Source organism: Anser brachyrhynchus (genome assembly GCF_964034855.1).
Source record: "Anser brachyrhynchus genome assembly, chromosome: 8".
NCBI lineage: Eukaryota > Metazoa > Chordata > Aves > Anseriformes > Anatidae > Anser > Anser brachyrhynchus.
The window spans coordinates 20,358,975-20,374,557 of record NC_137702.1 but is presented as its reverse complement, the minus strand read 5'-3'; the positions used below and the strand labels follow the sequence as shown (position 1 = coordinate 20,374,557).

At 42.7% G+C, this 15,583-nt stretch overlaps 1 protein-coding gene and 1 long non-coding RNA gene across 15 annotated transcripts in view; one reads left to right on the top strand and one right to left on the bottom strand.

Annotated features, from left to right (window-relative positions):
• RABGAP1L (RAB GTPase activating protein 1 like) overlaps positions 1 to 15,583 on the bottom strand; it is a 253,556-nt gene that overhangs the window by 36,822 nt on the left and 201,151 nt on the right. The gene's annotated exons all lie outside the window — the stretch shown is intronic.
• On the top strand, positions 25 to 14,784 carry LOC308198819. Of its 5 annotated transcripts, XR_013954228.1 has the most exons (6): positions 25 to 164; positions 263 to 337; positions 455 to 595; positions 2,348 to 6,729; positions 7,096 to 7,204; positions 8,068 to 14,784. It is a non-coding gene; the product is annotated as an uncharacterized lncRNA (long non-coding RNA). The 5 variants fall into 5 exon arrangements; XR_013954226.1 differs by having other exon boundaries at positions 2,348 to 2,523; positions 2,697 to 14,784; XR_013954227.1 differs by having other exon boundaries at positions 2,348 to 4,330; positions 6,595 to 14,784.

Here is a 15,583-nt window from a genome sequence, read left to right as displayed (position 1 = left end):
AGGTGAATGGAAAATTCCTGAATTGAGCAAACCAGCTAGCTTAGCAAAGCAAAACCTGCTCACTCCCAAGATAAATTCACTCTCACTCCACCCCCAGGAATGTCTTACTGCTAGCTGACGGGGACGGGATCTTCTGATAGACGGGAAAGCGTTACTTAGGTGAGGTATGTGCAGTTTCTGGCTAAGCATTCATTCCTGCCGCTGTGCTTCTGAAATGTCACTTTCTGCCATTTGCTTTTCTTGTATTAATGACGCTGGGAAGTTTACAGCAGCCTTCAGATAAGGAAACATAACACTCTTTTCATAGCACTTGAAATGGCATTTGGCGGCATTCAGGGTAAGTTTACAGGGTGTTTTTTTCACCCAAATGAGAATGAATAATGATAGTATCAAGCTCTTTCAGTACCTCCCTTACCCAGTAGTGACCAGTAACAACTGTTTCCAACACAATCAGCAGTGAAAAAGACTTCATACAGAGTCAAACACTGTGAATCCCAAAATGAAGTCACCTCCTCTCCTCACCCAAGGAGGACCAGCTGACCATCGGAGCACAGCAAACACCCCAGCTTTTCAGCATGCATGGAAGTTACTCGCAGTCCCACCTGAAGCCCCTTTGTCACGGCTGAGCCAGCACAGGTCGCGTTGCTGCCCCCCACAAGTCTCTGCTGTGCCCATCTTGCAGCCAGATGAAACCTCTGTGTTGGGACACGAGGCGGGGGAGCGGCTGCCTGACCTTTACAAGGGTGGCAATCCCCCGGATTAAGCAGCAAATCCTTTACTATTGTGCTGTGTAGCCCTCAAGAATGCTACAATTTTATTAATAACTCTGTTTCGGTTTTAGACATCAGGAATACCTCTAGGGGTGCTTTTGGATTCAAAGCGAGCTCTGAATACTAAGCCATTGCTCACGGAGAATGCCCTGTGCCAGTTGGTAAAGGCAGCCAGCAGGTTCAGGCTGATCAGGCTGGTTCAGCAATCGCATCTCCAAGTTTTATTTTTATTATTTAAAATGTCAAATAGCATGGCCTATTTTTTTTTTCCCCAAATAAGTGGGTGTGTGCACCTGTGTTTCTCCTAAAATAATCCTCCCAACGTGTGGAAAAATCTGAGCTTGATGTGCTTTAGCATATGTACTTCCACGGGTAAACCCGTGGCATTCGCAGCCATGCCACATTCTTAGGTTATGAAAGCGGGTAAAACTGTAACCTCATTTTCACAGACGAAAGCCCTCTGGAAGGAGTGAACATCGGTGGCAGAGGTCAGCGGGCCTGCAGTTGCTGAGGCAGGGCTTTTCCGCCCAGCTGGTGACGCTGCCGCGCACTCCCCCTCCGTGTAAACGTGTGGCCTGCTGCAGGAAAAGGGGCACGGCCTTTGGTTCCTCATTTATGTTGCCAGCTCTGCCTTTTGCATTATTGACTGGGAGCACAGATAATGAAGAAGGCTGGTACCATCTCCCTCATCTGCTTCAGTCGTACAGGAAAGCAGTATCAGCAGCAAACTCACTGTAAAAGAGGCAGGAACCTTTACAAAATTAGGATTAAAATGAACGTAGCAGAAAATGCTCAGGTACCCTTCTTCCAGCCTTTCCCAGTCACCTGCGTGCCCCACAAAAAGCTAATCCTGCTCCCACCACAACAGCTGCTGCGTAGGGATTGTCCTCCCCGCAGCACCTAACTCATCCTCAAGGCTTGGGAAAAAAGTCCTGAAACTATCAGCCTCACCACCAAAATCACAACAGGCGGAACAACAAGCCAGCTGACAGCCCCCCAAGCTTCTGAAGGTCACTCCCTGTATTTTTAAAAGCATATTCTCAATTAATTCTGCGCTGGGTATTGGCTCCGCTTCTCAGAGCCTGTTCTTAATGCCTGCAATTTTAAAGGGTTCGCGTCAAGTCTGCATTTCAAGTTTGACATTTACACGAAACTACAGCTCAGACTACAGCTAAACAAGGGTGTGAAGCTGGCTAAAACAAACCCACCCATCTGATTTCTAAAAATTATATGAACTTGAAAAAGATTAAAAAGCAGCATAACTGGATGCCAGACTACAGGTACATACTCGTTATTATTCAGCTCAGTCCATGACAGAATATTCTGCAGCCTTTTAAATTAACTTATGACTCTCTTTTGAATTTTAATTAAATTTACATTTTTAACTTCTGTTTCCATATTTCTTTTCCATACCGTCACTGTCATTTTTTAAGGGCACCAGAAGTGATTTCCTCTCTTCAGCTAAGTTTTCCTCAGATGTCAGCTATCTGGCAAAACCACCTCTCTTCGTGAACTTCTTCCTCATCTGCCAAAAGCTTGTACAGGAGTTGGGGTGACTTTTTGCTCATGTTTTTCAGAGGCGAAGCCAACACAGGGCTCCCACCCGGCCGAATTCCTGCTGCGGTTTATTGCGTGGCCCCACGAAGAGCTGCGGTGTCACGGGAGGCGGAGGCAGCGGGGCGCAGCACATGGAAGGTGCCAGACGTCCCCGAGCAGCTTTTGCTACCAAGTAAAAGTCACGCTGAAGCTTACTGTAAGCTTTTTGGAAGTCCTTGGCTTTTGAGAAAATAGATTTTACAGCACATTCAGGGCATGCATTGAATGTAGAACCCAATATAACATAGTGAGGATTACAACAGATAAGCATTAGTCTTTCCTAGCCATCCAATTATATTTGGAAAATAGGTGATTTTTTTCTACTTGCAGAGGCACGAGATGCTCCTAATGAGCTTCACGACACACAAACGGCCGCTCTGATCCTAAGGCACTCCCAGTGGGGTCACACTGGTTTGCATCACAGACTTCCACACAGAAACCATTCAGAAGACAGAAATTCCTAACCCGACTTACGGCATAATTTCCCCCAAAGCAGCACACATCTGCCACTTGTTTCGTGTTTTGCCCCATCTCTTTGGGGAACTACTTTTTATCTCCTCCCAGCTCAGTGGCAGCGGGCACTCATAACCTACACAGGGAGGGAAGCTGGAGCAGGGCAGGAGTAGGGGAAGTCCCAGGGAACCTCACACATGCTCCAGGCCAAGGGCAGCATCTCCTGAATCTGTGCCCTCAGAGCCAAATAAATGCAAACAGGTCCCTCCAGCTGCCAAAGGGACAAAGATAAATAATCTGATAAACGTCTCTGGTACATCTTCTCTGGGGCAATTAATCCAAGAACTGAACAATGGCTTGTATGACATTCTGACCAGGCAAATGCCATTAAGAACTAAGTTCTGTAATAAAGTGATCCCACACAGGAAATTTTATGTTAAAATTGTTGAATTTATCGCTACAACTAGTATTTCAAAGAAAAAAAATGGGATCAAGTATTTTTCAAGAAAATTAGCTTAACAGTTGTAGGAGTGCTTTGTACTTAAAATTACTTACTGGATTTCTGGACACATTTCAGTGTGGCCTGATTCTGGGATTTCACCCAAATAGCATGCAAGCCAATGCAAGCAGAGCCAATTTCATCAAGCAAAAAATTCATCCGGGTAAAATAACCAGTTGTTCATACAGGCAATAATCATACAATAAGTATAGATCTGTATTGCTATCTTCATCCATGGTCAACTGGCTTTTCATTTCAAGTAAATGATCGACATTAATTAATGTCTCGTATCATATTGAGAAGTGGTGTACATCACACGAAGAGACTCAAGGCTGAACGCCACTCCTGACTTTCTTTCTCCAGGTAGATACATACCCACAAATTTATCTTTACTTCTCTAAACAGGGATTAACAGTCTTTATCTACCTCCCGGTGGAAGATTAATAATGGCAAAATCCAGGAAAAGTGCAAAAGTATAGGTGATACTATCACTATTCTTGTTATTCTTGTTATTAATTTGTCTGTCGAGTTTTCTCCAGAGTGCTGTTGTTAAATGCCTTATGAACGAGCAGACCGCTGTGCTGCCCAGGGAGGTCCGACGCTGCAGGACTGTGCAGTGCATGTTTCCCTGAATGCCCTGTCTGATGAGCCCTGTATTACACAGGAGTTTAGCATCTTTAGTTATGGTCACTTTGCACCTGCCCTTTAGCCTGGGACAAGAAAAAAGGAGAAAGAACAAAAGACTGGGGAGCCAGGCACTATGAGAAATTCTTGTAGTCCAAAAAATAATAATAATATAAAAAAAAAGCAGGACCACAGTGCATCCCGAATCCGTCACAACACTGGAGCTGGCTGGCACAAAACCACTATAACCCACCCTGCTCTGCAGTGGTTAGGCAGGGGCTGTGCTGGTACCTCTGTCTGAAGCCCCACGTAAAACCCCACGGCGAAGCCCCAGAAAGGTTTGTGGCCATCTTCTACCTGGAGCCCTGACAAAAGCTGAATGGAAAAGGTGAGACATTTTGATAGTAATGGTATATCCCCAAAACAAAAAATAAATCAGGAGTACAATTGCTTAGAAGATGAGATAAAGAGTAATTAAGGCTGAAATTATGTGGATGAGCAGGAAATGGCACATGGTGTCAACTACGCCGGACTAAACCAGACAGACTAGTCCAAGTATCTTGGTGGTTGAGGTTTAGAAGTCAGACAGCTTGACTGTGAGAGGCAGTCTAGACTGAGGAATGCTTGTAGACTCTGAAATGGGATTATTTCATGCATTATACATTAAAAATATAAACTACTGCTGCTTTCCAGGAGAGCAGTGTGTCCCACTATGCTGGAGTTAAAGATAAAAATATTAGCTTGGAGGTCAAAGGATGAAATGTTGCCAAAAAAGTCCAGAAAACCATACTCGCTAGTACATATTCATACCAAAGATGAGTAAGAGGGGTCAGATATAGAAAGCATTTGACATGAGATCTGTTTGCTGGGAAAGAAGTCTCAGTGGTCCTCCAGAGGAGAAAATGGAGGGGTTTGTACAGGTCACATCCAGAGGAGGGAAGCAGCTCTGGACTGCGCAAGCTGATCAGCCATAGAAGATACCAGCACCATCCACTAATCTAAGCCTGGAATTATCCTTTGCTGCTAAATCCCTATTCATCATCACTTAGTACAGTGAAAGGAAAATTCTGTTCTCAGAAGATGATTTGGGAGACAAACTATTTCAGTGCTTAACTGTGCTGATCTAGTCTCCTACTGTGAAAATCTGCATCTGTGTTTAATGCCTCAAAATACCACAATGGGAAAAGCTTCTGTATTTATATATGATTTAAAGATTAACTTGTCTCAATTTGACTGTTAATAAGCTTATTCGAAGAGCTCAAATGCAATGTGTGGAGGGGGGAGAGAAGGCAGGTTCTTACACACTTTACTGGAACAGCTCTCTGCATGATAATGAGGTATTTCAGCCAGCAGAGACCTGAAATATTTCAACATACCCTTCTTGCCTCCTCATTTGTCTTATTCCAAGTTTATCTTTTATTTAAACTTTGAACTACAGCTCTGGTATTATTGCTATTATTATACCTACACAACTAAAAGAAATGAGACACTCCCTAAAAAAAATAAAGACAAGAATTGGTCCAGCTTAGCACAGATGTCCACGGGGCAAGGGAACATTTTCTCTTTGTATCCCTGTGCGAAGGCTGCGCACAACGTACTGCTCAAGCTGATGTTGGTATTTCTGCCACAAGCGCGAGGGCTGCGCTCCCTTGGAAGCTTGCTCAGTGTTGCTGTTGACTCCCCTCAACATCCAAAAAAAAGAGCTATATTTAGAGAGAAAATTGAACCACAGCTTTCAACCTGTTCTTGATTTTCAACGTGTCTTGTACAGAGGGGAGGTGTTTAAGCATAATTCCTTCTGCAAGGAATCCAAGGGAAGTACATGGAATAAGTGAGAGGTAATTTCTGCTTGATTTGAAGGAAAAAACCCAAACCAACACAACAACACAAAAACAAAGGTTGCAATAAAATTTATGATGAGTTGCAAAAATAAGTTTTAAAAAAAGAGGTTTCTACTATAAATTTCCATAATGTTTTTCCAAATTACACTGTTTATATGATCAGCATCAGTGTTTTCACTGTCTGTGAAAGTCAATCCCTAAGAAAAACAGAAAAAAGCCTAAAAATGGGAAAGTTGGGCATGTAGCCATGAATAACTAAGAGAGACCATTCTTTGGCTCCTCTCACTTTCTGCTTCTCTCAGTGTTAATGTTGGTTATGATAAAGGGCAGCAGCTTCAGACTGCCAACCACTGGTATTCAGAAAGGATCCCTTCCATCAGATTTCAACTCTGGGTTTACAGTTCAAATGAATAGGGGGAAAATCAGCGTCTTCATTTGTTCACTCATTTGGAAACAACAAGAAAAAGCCCTAAGGTTCCTTCTTTGGCCCACAGCAACAGTGAATCATGCTATTTTATCCGATAGTGTAAACATGATGCTGATCTGAAAATGAAGGAAAAAGCCAATAAAAAAAAAATAAGCAAATTAATAACTAACATAAAAAGAAAAGCTATATTGCTGTCTCCACATGGATACTACATGTAATGTAAATCCTAGTGACTTCTGTAATGTTTTGAAAGGTTACAGATGTCCTAAGCTCCTCTTCTAATTACTCTGTAAAAGTAGTGATAGACTTGATCACCTTTTTCGATCACTTTCCTCAGCCCGAATTGTTGATTTACTGGTATGTTACATTATTTTTTGCTTCTAGAGAAACACCTCACTGCAGAACTTTACAATAAGCTGGAGAACTACAGACTTAGCAACACTCCTGGCACTGGGAGAGTTGGCTGGGGACTGGCAACTGATTTAGCAGTACATGAACTGGTCCCCTGATGGTTTTAAGGTGAGTGACATGAACTAATTGCAACAGCAATTTTTGTGATACAGAGTATTCCTTTTGTTGCATAGTATTGACCTTACTGAGATGGATGCTATCTCTGCTGAACCATGTTGGGAGAAAAATAATAGTTTCATTATCCCCGTTTAGGACTATAAAATATATAGAGAAAGACAAGACAGGTCTGAGTCAGATTTTTCTTGTCTCTCACAATGGAGTAAAACAGCATCAAAAGAAAAAGCTTACTGTGAGCTAAAGACTGAGCACCTTATCTTAGTATCTCCACACTTTTGACCATCTATCAGGAATGTATGACCTGAGCTTCCTTTGTCAGTATTGTTTGCATTCCTGTGCTCTTCTTGGATCTTTCAGAGTTGCAGGATTCCAGGTTACAGACAGCTGGCTGGGTGCAAGAACACTGACGATACTGATCCTGTAGCCTTAGAGCAGCTACATCTCCTGCAACGTCTCTCTCAGCCAGGTATACTTTATCCTTTCTCAGCACTGCAGATCACCCTGCATTTTGCCTTGACTTGAAAATTCAGGACTGAAATATGGGGGTATATATATTGGGGGTTTATAGTCCCTTCCAACCCAAGCCACTCTATGACTCTATGAAATATTGACACCCCGTGAATGTACAGAGCAAAAGCCAAGTCCATCAGATAGGGACAGCAATGACAAGAAGGGTAGGGATCCCCATCCACACTAGCCACTTGCCTCTTTCTGGGTATTAACCATGATCTTCCACTCCCTAAAACATCTGACATCTTCCTATATGAAAGATCCTTTTCTTTCTATCTTCATTTAATGAAATTAAGATCCATTAACTCAATCTTGCTAAAAGTACCTGAAACAAATTCTCAGGGCAGTAGAAGTTATTTTAGGGCATTTCGGATGGCTCTAAGCCTCCTCTGTTTTGCTCACAACTCAGCCTCAAGTACACCTGAGAAAAATACTTGATTGAGCCCGCAGGAAACTTCAGGGCTCTAAGTGAATAATGGCACCAAGATGTACACACTAATACAAATAGCACAACATGACATCCCAGTGATAAACAGGTGTCATGAATGATAAAAAGATCAAGAGTTCCTTTAGAAAAGATCAGAATACAGCTAATACAAGAATGCCAAACCACTCCCAGAAATATTTTAGTTCTCCAAATGGGTAACTGAATGCTTAAAGCAAGTACGGCCAAAATTCAATCTGGACTTAAAACCTCAACTTCCTTATCTTACTTTGATGTAAAAAAAAAATAACACTAGGCATTGTACGCAACCCCTGTTCTGCTGGACTGCACGTACAAATCAAAGCATTCATGTGCTTGTCTTTGTTCTTCTCCAGAGAGGGTCAGGTAACGGATGGAAAACCAAAGCAGAAAAATGACTTTCTACCAAAAAGTCGGTGATGAAAACTACAACACAGACAGACAAAAAAGCTGTCAGTCGGTAGCAGCCAAGGCAGTAGGGAGAGGACCACAAGACAACAGCTGTCAGAGAAGTGTAATCCAGACAATCAGCTCATTAATATCGTGTGCGCATGATGAAACAAAAAAAGTAGAAAACATAAAAGGAAAAAAAGAAGAAAAAACATTTTGTTAGCTGTTTGTTCTAAATAAATCTCTACAGGATTCCTTCTCCTCTCTCTCAAGCTCTACAGCATGGAGTAAAGGTGCAAAATATTGGAGTTTGTGAGAATATCTGAACAGCTTTTCAAGCCCTTACTGAAAAGCGCAGCAGTTCTGTCACCAAAGTTATCCCTGGAGTTGAACAATCATGCTGGCGTGACCAATGCTACCATGAGAAATAAAGCTGGACTCTGTTATTCTGTTATTTCACTTAACGTTTCCCTGGTTGTGAAAAGCCATGAAAACCAGTGGTGCTGACTTTTGCTTGGCAAGGAGATCCTCTGGGCAACACGGGATGCCGCACATAAACCATCTCTACCTTCCCCCAGTTTGGGAGCACGTCCAGAAAAAATGGCTTCGTTCCGCTTCTGCTCTCCTTTGTCCATCCAGGTGCAGCCACTGCAAACATGCTGCCGGTTTGTCTGTATAACAAATCCTCTAGCAGCAACCTGTTCCTCTAGCCGATACAACTGAAGGCAAACCTGTGCCCTGGCTGGTAGCCCAGCCGCACCCCACAAAAATGCAGCTCTTCCTGTGTAACTGCTTCTGCAGGAGGGCTATTCCCAGGTAGGGGATAACATCTTTTCACTCTTCACAGACCTACTTAGGCTACGTGAAGCCTGCAACACAGATACAGCTGAAGTCAAAGCAGCCAGAAATAAACCAAACATAAAAATGGCTTAAAGCTGCCTAGCCTTTTTTTTTTTTTTTAATTGTTTTTAATCCATCAAGAACTGTTGGGACCAAACAGATTCACACCGAGTACAGCAGTCCATGGCCAGCTACGCCTCTAAAATATACCTCCAGCACCCTGGGGACTGCTGCTGCAGCTTGGCAAATAGCATGAGGGTTTGCTCAGCTGCTGGCCAGGAAAAACAGCAGAAACAGGGCCGAGAGCGCTGCTCGAGAAAAGACAGGTGGGTAGGCAAGGTACACTGCTGCGACTCGGAGGCCTTCAGCTCTGCTTCCGTGTTATGGAAGAAATCTGTGTAGCTGAATAAAGAGGTGAAGTGCACAAATAAAGCCATGGAGCCGAGGGCCAGCTGCAGACAAGCAGAGGCCTGCGGCCTAGTCAGTACTTCGGAGGTTGCCTGGCAACAGGCGGGCTGCTGCAGGCTGAAGCTGCAGGGAATTAGCAGGTTTACCGTCAATTTGTCTTCTGTGGGACCGGGGAGGTGTCCCCTGAAAGGCAGGGGGAGAAGAGCAATGCCTCGATAAGCTGACATGGCGGGCATCTTCTAAGGGTGCTTCCCGAGGGTGAGGGAGGTTGTAATTAAAGTGGCAAAGGGGCTTTGTCCTGCCTGTGTCCTGCTAAACTCCAAAGACACCTGGCACGTTAATAATTCAGTCTTGATTAAAATGATGTCCATTCCAGTCACCTCACGGGTTAATTACTTGTTAACAATCTTAAATAGCTCAAACCCAATCATATCAGACTACCCTTGCTATGTAAGTGACAGCTGACTGTACACCGCATTTTCAGAATTATCTAACACATTTCCCCATTACTTCAGCTCTGGGTTATCTCGATGCCATCTCAGCATTCACTTAAGGAATTTGCTCCCTGTGAATCTTTCGAGTAACTGAATCTCAGCTTTACAGACCCACTTATTCTGGCCAAATAATTCTTCAAAATCATGTTGCTTCTCCAGCCTTCTGCAACAACCCCATGCGGCCACCGAAGATCATTACACAGACAGCAGCTATTAAAGAGAACAGAGTAATGAGAACAGCAAGAACAACGTGGGTACACATTTCATGGAAATAGGAGCCTCGAATAGGAGTTTTGAATGAAAGATTTCTCCGGGTCACTTAATCTGGAGCCAGATTGCAACAGCTAATTGGTTTCCACTGCTAAATGCATACGAAGCTGGTCCCTCACAGTTGTGGATCCCCGCTCCACGACCCGCGGGAAGGTGGTGCAAGAAGGCAGGCAGGTCAGGAAAGGAATGCTAAGTGGACCTTTCCCCTGCTTTTTACACAGAAAAAGAGCAGCGGTAACTTGTTTTGCAAGCCATCATGTTTTGTAGCAGTAAATTACCGATTGTAGAGTACATTGGCCGTTTTCAAACCGCATAATTACGGGCATGATTTCTGGGTCCTTGGGGAGCTACACATGCTGAGGCACCTCTGGCAATGTTTTGTTTTCCTATTTGTCTGGGGTTGGAAAGAAGGCAACTGAGGCTTCCTGATTTGGCAAACATTTAGGAGAGATGCCCTCCATTTCCTTAATGAGCCTATTAAGAGAATCTATCAAAGGTGTAAGGATGAGTCTCAGAGGAAAGAAACACAGAGAGAGAACAGATTGTCCTGAGATATTCACAGTACATGAACACAAGAAAACAACCTATAGGCAACTATAATCGGTTGGGAACAATGTGATCACGTTGCTGGAGAAGTACATCAATCTCATACACCTGGATGCTTTTCCTTTTTGCTCGGCCAAAGAGCTGTGTCTGAGCATACAGCTTCTGAACTTGAGCAAAATGAGTGACTTAAGAGAGATGTGCTTATTTCAGGTCATATGAACCAAACACTAACAAAACTCAAAAGGGAGTAAATTTTCCACGTTTCCTAAATGAATCTTTGCCAACATGCATTTCAGGTTTTAACCTCCCCAGAGAGTTTAAAGAAGGTTGCTATATTCATACAAATGTACTAGTTACAGGGCAAAGCAACACACAGCAACTGGCTCACATCACTCTCTACCACACAGGCTTTTATTTAAAAGATTAACTATGACCCAACACTGCTCATTTTCCACTGCTTAGCCCCAGTTTACGGGGAAGCAGTCTTCCTTGCATGGCAAGCAGCTGCCTGCATTGCCTGCAGAAGCCAGCTCAAGTATATGCAGGATAGAGAGCATATTAAGAGCAGAAGAGAAGGGGAAGCTGGAAGAGCAGACAGGATCAACAAAGCTTGGGAGCTTGAAGGACAAGATGTATTAAAACATATGCTTATTTCTCTTAAAATGTCATTCTGTCAACCATCATGGTTTCCAGACTTTCAGAATTTAATTATGTTGTAATTACTTCCTATTTGGACAAGGCCACAAAACTAAAAGCTCGGTACCTTCTTGGACAAGGCCACAAAACTAAAAGCTCAGTATCTTCCTACATTACAGTTTAGTGTATGTTCTTTAAACTTCTGCAGCAGCCAAGTTTCCTTTCTTTATGTCAACAAATTTGCCTTTAGAATAAAAATACCAGTTTAGGTCCATTAGTGTAGTGTAGGGCGCATAAAAAGGTTAAGAGTCATTATTGTTATTTCCAAAAATTATAGACTTGCTTATCCTCTTGTTAATCCTTATAACTTGCTTTTTATCATAAAAGCAACAAAAAGAAAACAGATACAAAACCCAGACACACATAACCTTAAGGCAGGTACTTTTTCAACACATGCTGTCCTGGATGAGTAAGGACCCATGAAATACTTTACCTCACTGACTTGAAATCATTCTTCATTTTTTTCCACCTCTCCCCCGACCCCAAATTCCCATGATGGTACAAGATCTTGTATAGCATTCTTATACTGTAGATCAAAGGCTGGAAACCTGTAAGGCATACAGGTAAATAGTTCACCTGTTTAAGCAGGTAGTCTGTAAACATTGTTTGTGACACAGTACTTCTATCAGACATTATTCTTACTGAAATGTTGTGGATGTTACAATAAAGAAAGCTGGAAGGAAAACAAAGAGGGACTCCTGGCTGCTCCCAGCAGAGCAGGGTTCCTGATGAGCGCTGTGTGCGCTCTCAGCCCAGCACTCAATCTATAAATGTGCTGCTCGTTTCCTGCTCGCTTAGGCCATTAGGGCCTCAGTCTGCTTCCGGAGGAGAAGCTGCCAGATGGAGAGAGATTGATGAGCGCAAGCAGAATGCAAGACGGATTTCTGGCACGTTCCACAGCCACCCGTCCTAATTCACCTCGGAGTGAGTCAGTGGTGTCTGTGATGATCCCTTTCACTTCAGGTCAGGAGCTACTCTGCTGTCAGAGAGCAAGAGGAGGAGGATTTTTGAGGGTTACCCAGTCCAGGCAGCACCTCGATCCCCAGTACACCCTCCTGGGGCCACTTCCTCCAGTCTTGCCCAGGCACCTGTTGGTCGAGTCCTGAAGTGGTCAGGATTGTCACAGCAGCTGGAGAGAAGGCTCTGGTGCATCTCAGGGCAGAATGACAAAACAGGTTGCAAAAAGAGATTCCACTGGGCTAGAGAGTCACTGCCTTGGCATGAGCCCATCATCAAAGCACCCTGCTGGGGGAGACGCAAACTGTCCCCAGCAAGATGTACTTTCTTGATCCATCCTCCTCAGAAAGGAACATTCTCTGCTTCAAGCTGTGCTTGGAAAAGGAAAGAACAAATTATGTACACTTGGAGGAAGTTCATTACAACACGCTTGAATTTCACCTTGTATTACAAGAGAAACAAAAGCCCAAAGTGCCTCTGAACATTCTGCTGCTATTAAAAGTGATGAGATTTGTGTCCATATGGGCCTACGTAAGGATGACTGTTTTCTCTTTTCTTCCTTGCAACCAGCTTGCTAGGATCTATATTCTGCAGGCATCGAACTGCAGCTCCTCAGTGCAAGAAGCTCCCTTTCATTTCTACGTCACGAATAAAGAAATCACATGTACTATTTTCAGGACTACTTAAAGTAATACAGCACCGAGAGGGTGATGATTTTTCTCATTTCTGACAGGTCACACAGATTGCAAAGTCATCAAAACTAACAGCCTGACAATAATTTTTTCTTGTGCCATTAACGGTGGAAAAAGAGCCTAAAGTGAGGAAGATAGCTTATCAGAAGATGCAGATGTTATTGAACACAGTATCTTGCAACCAGCTACCTTTGGGGAGAGAGGGAGCATGTCAGCGTGAGCAAGCAGGACGAAGCATTCTCGTTAGCCACTTAGGAATCAAAGCCTTGATCCATTTCCAATTTCTTCCCTGACTCTTGACTAGCTGAGATAATCGATATTCCCTACTGTGTAAGGATGAAGCATCCCATGAGCCACAATCAGGTGGCTTTCTCAGACTGCTGTAAAATTGTTCCTCAGGAGGATGGACGATAAGGTCATTGATCTTGTGCTCTAAGCTATGGGTTAACAAAAGGATTTCTGGGATTAAGAAAGAGCTGTTCAGACAATCACTTGACTCTGCTAAGAACTTTAGCTATAGTTTTATTTTTCTCAGAGGTCAAGGCCTCCAAGCTATGTCAGCCACGTCTTATCTCTGTTCATGGAAGCACACCTCTATTTCTTGTTTGGGAAAGGAGCGAAGAATATCCCCCTACAGTGTGGTGAAATGTGCAGATGCAGCTGGGCTAAAGGTCTGCTGAAGCTGACGGGTTTGCAGCTCTGTTGTCACAGTAACTGGGTGACTCAATGTGACATGCTGTCTTTGGGCCTGAGTCATGTACGCACACCGAATGCGCCCTACACTTCCCAATTTAAGAGAGTATGTATTATGCCGATTAGTTACTCAGAGATGAGATTTTCCGTTGCTTGGGTGTTTTGTGTTTTTTTTCCCCACGGCTTTTGACTAACTTCACTTGCAGAGTCAAATTTTGGTTAAGAATTATTGTCAAGGAAATTGCATTAAGTAAGCAAAGAAGTTGAAAGAATTATAAACAGATATGAAACCACTACGAGGACTGAATCTTCATCTGCTGCTTAAACAATTGAACAGAAAAATCATTGATACGTTGGAAAGGTTTCCCAACAACCTGACCCACAGTAACGCTTTTTAACCTTTTCCTATCCTTTTACTTTTTGTTGTGGAGATGAGGAACTGGGGAAGTGTAAGCAAAGAGGAGTAGGAACTCCTTCCCAGCCTCCCAAAACCCCCAAGAGTTCCTCAAGTCCTCAATACACCTGCATTTATTTAAGCCCAAACACAAACAAATTAAATTATATGAACAGTTGAACCCTATATTTACTACACAACTTACTCTCCACAAGAGAAACAAGCCTATAATATAGCAAAATTGAAATGAATTAACTTCAGGACACCAGAGAATCCTGAAGCAAAGCAACAAGGAAATCCTAAAAATGTGAATATTGCCTTACAAAGCACTCAGCTAAACTTCTACTCCAGTAGCTGCATATTGCTTAGATAACAATCAGGTAATCACTCACTGCATTTAACTTAGAACTGTATCAATAGTGGCAAAAATAGTACCCAGGCTTTGTAATGGGAAGTTATTAATAGGGACCTCAGCTCTAAAAGCTGCCGTCACTGCAGACCTTTGCATTTATAAAATGCATACTGCCACTTTTCTATACTTAGTTTTGTTTGTACACTTATTTTTAAAGTGGAGAACTTCAGCTGCAGGTGCCTGAGAAACCGAGCACCAGCAAAAAACTGCACAAAGACACTGTCCCCAGAGTCTTTTCTTTGTTTATTTGCAAAAGCTCTGGGAAAAAAAAAAAAAAATAAGGAACATTGTCGACCTTTGTCTTTTTTTTTAACTTTATTTATTATTATTATTTTTATTATTATTTTATTTTTTAAAGTTTAGCTTTAGGTCTCAGTATGGCATAGTGCTTCAGAATTCTGTTACTTTATTTAATTTCTCAGATAACAGACCAGACCCAACTGCCCTCTGCACTACACTGAGAATGAATTGCTTATTTTTTCCCCTAAGTCAGCCCATGCAGTAGTAATTGATTCTGGATTACCTGAGGTTTGTGTAAGTCAAGACTCGTTTCCAATAATTTAAGCTTTAAATTCTGTAACATCTGTAGAAACGAAATAATCACAGTACTTCTGACAAAGATGCATATCGGAAAGGTTGATCAAATATGACACAAGGCAGCTTGAAACTTCTGCCAAAATGTAATCTCTCCCAAATGCAAATTTTCTAAGATTTCTAGGCATAGAAATAGATGATAACTCTCTTTGCTAGCAAGGAGCTTCCAACAGACAACAGAGCTTTTTCCCCCACCGTTCAGAAGGGAGAATACAGAATTTATCTGGGTACAGGAACTGAGCTGTAAAAGAATAAAGACACTATATTCTGTGGGGTCCTGCAGTTAAAAAATGGGTTATCACAGACAAGACAAAAAATGGGTTATCACAGACAAGACAAAGACTTAGGTTAGCAAAGGTTTCAGCATCTTGGCACCAGGGTCTTTTGTATATGAAGAAACAGATTTCTTCCAAGTTACCTCGGAAGTAAGCTGTACTGCTTACTACTGAGATGCTACCCGTTTCCTCAGGTCTGACTGCTTGAATG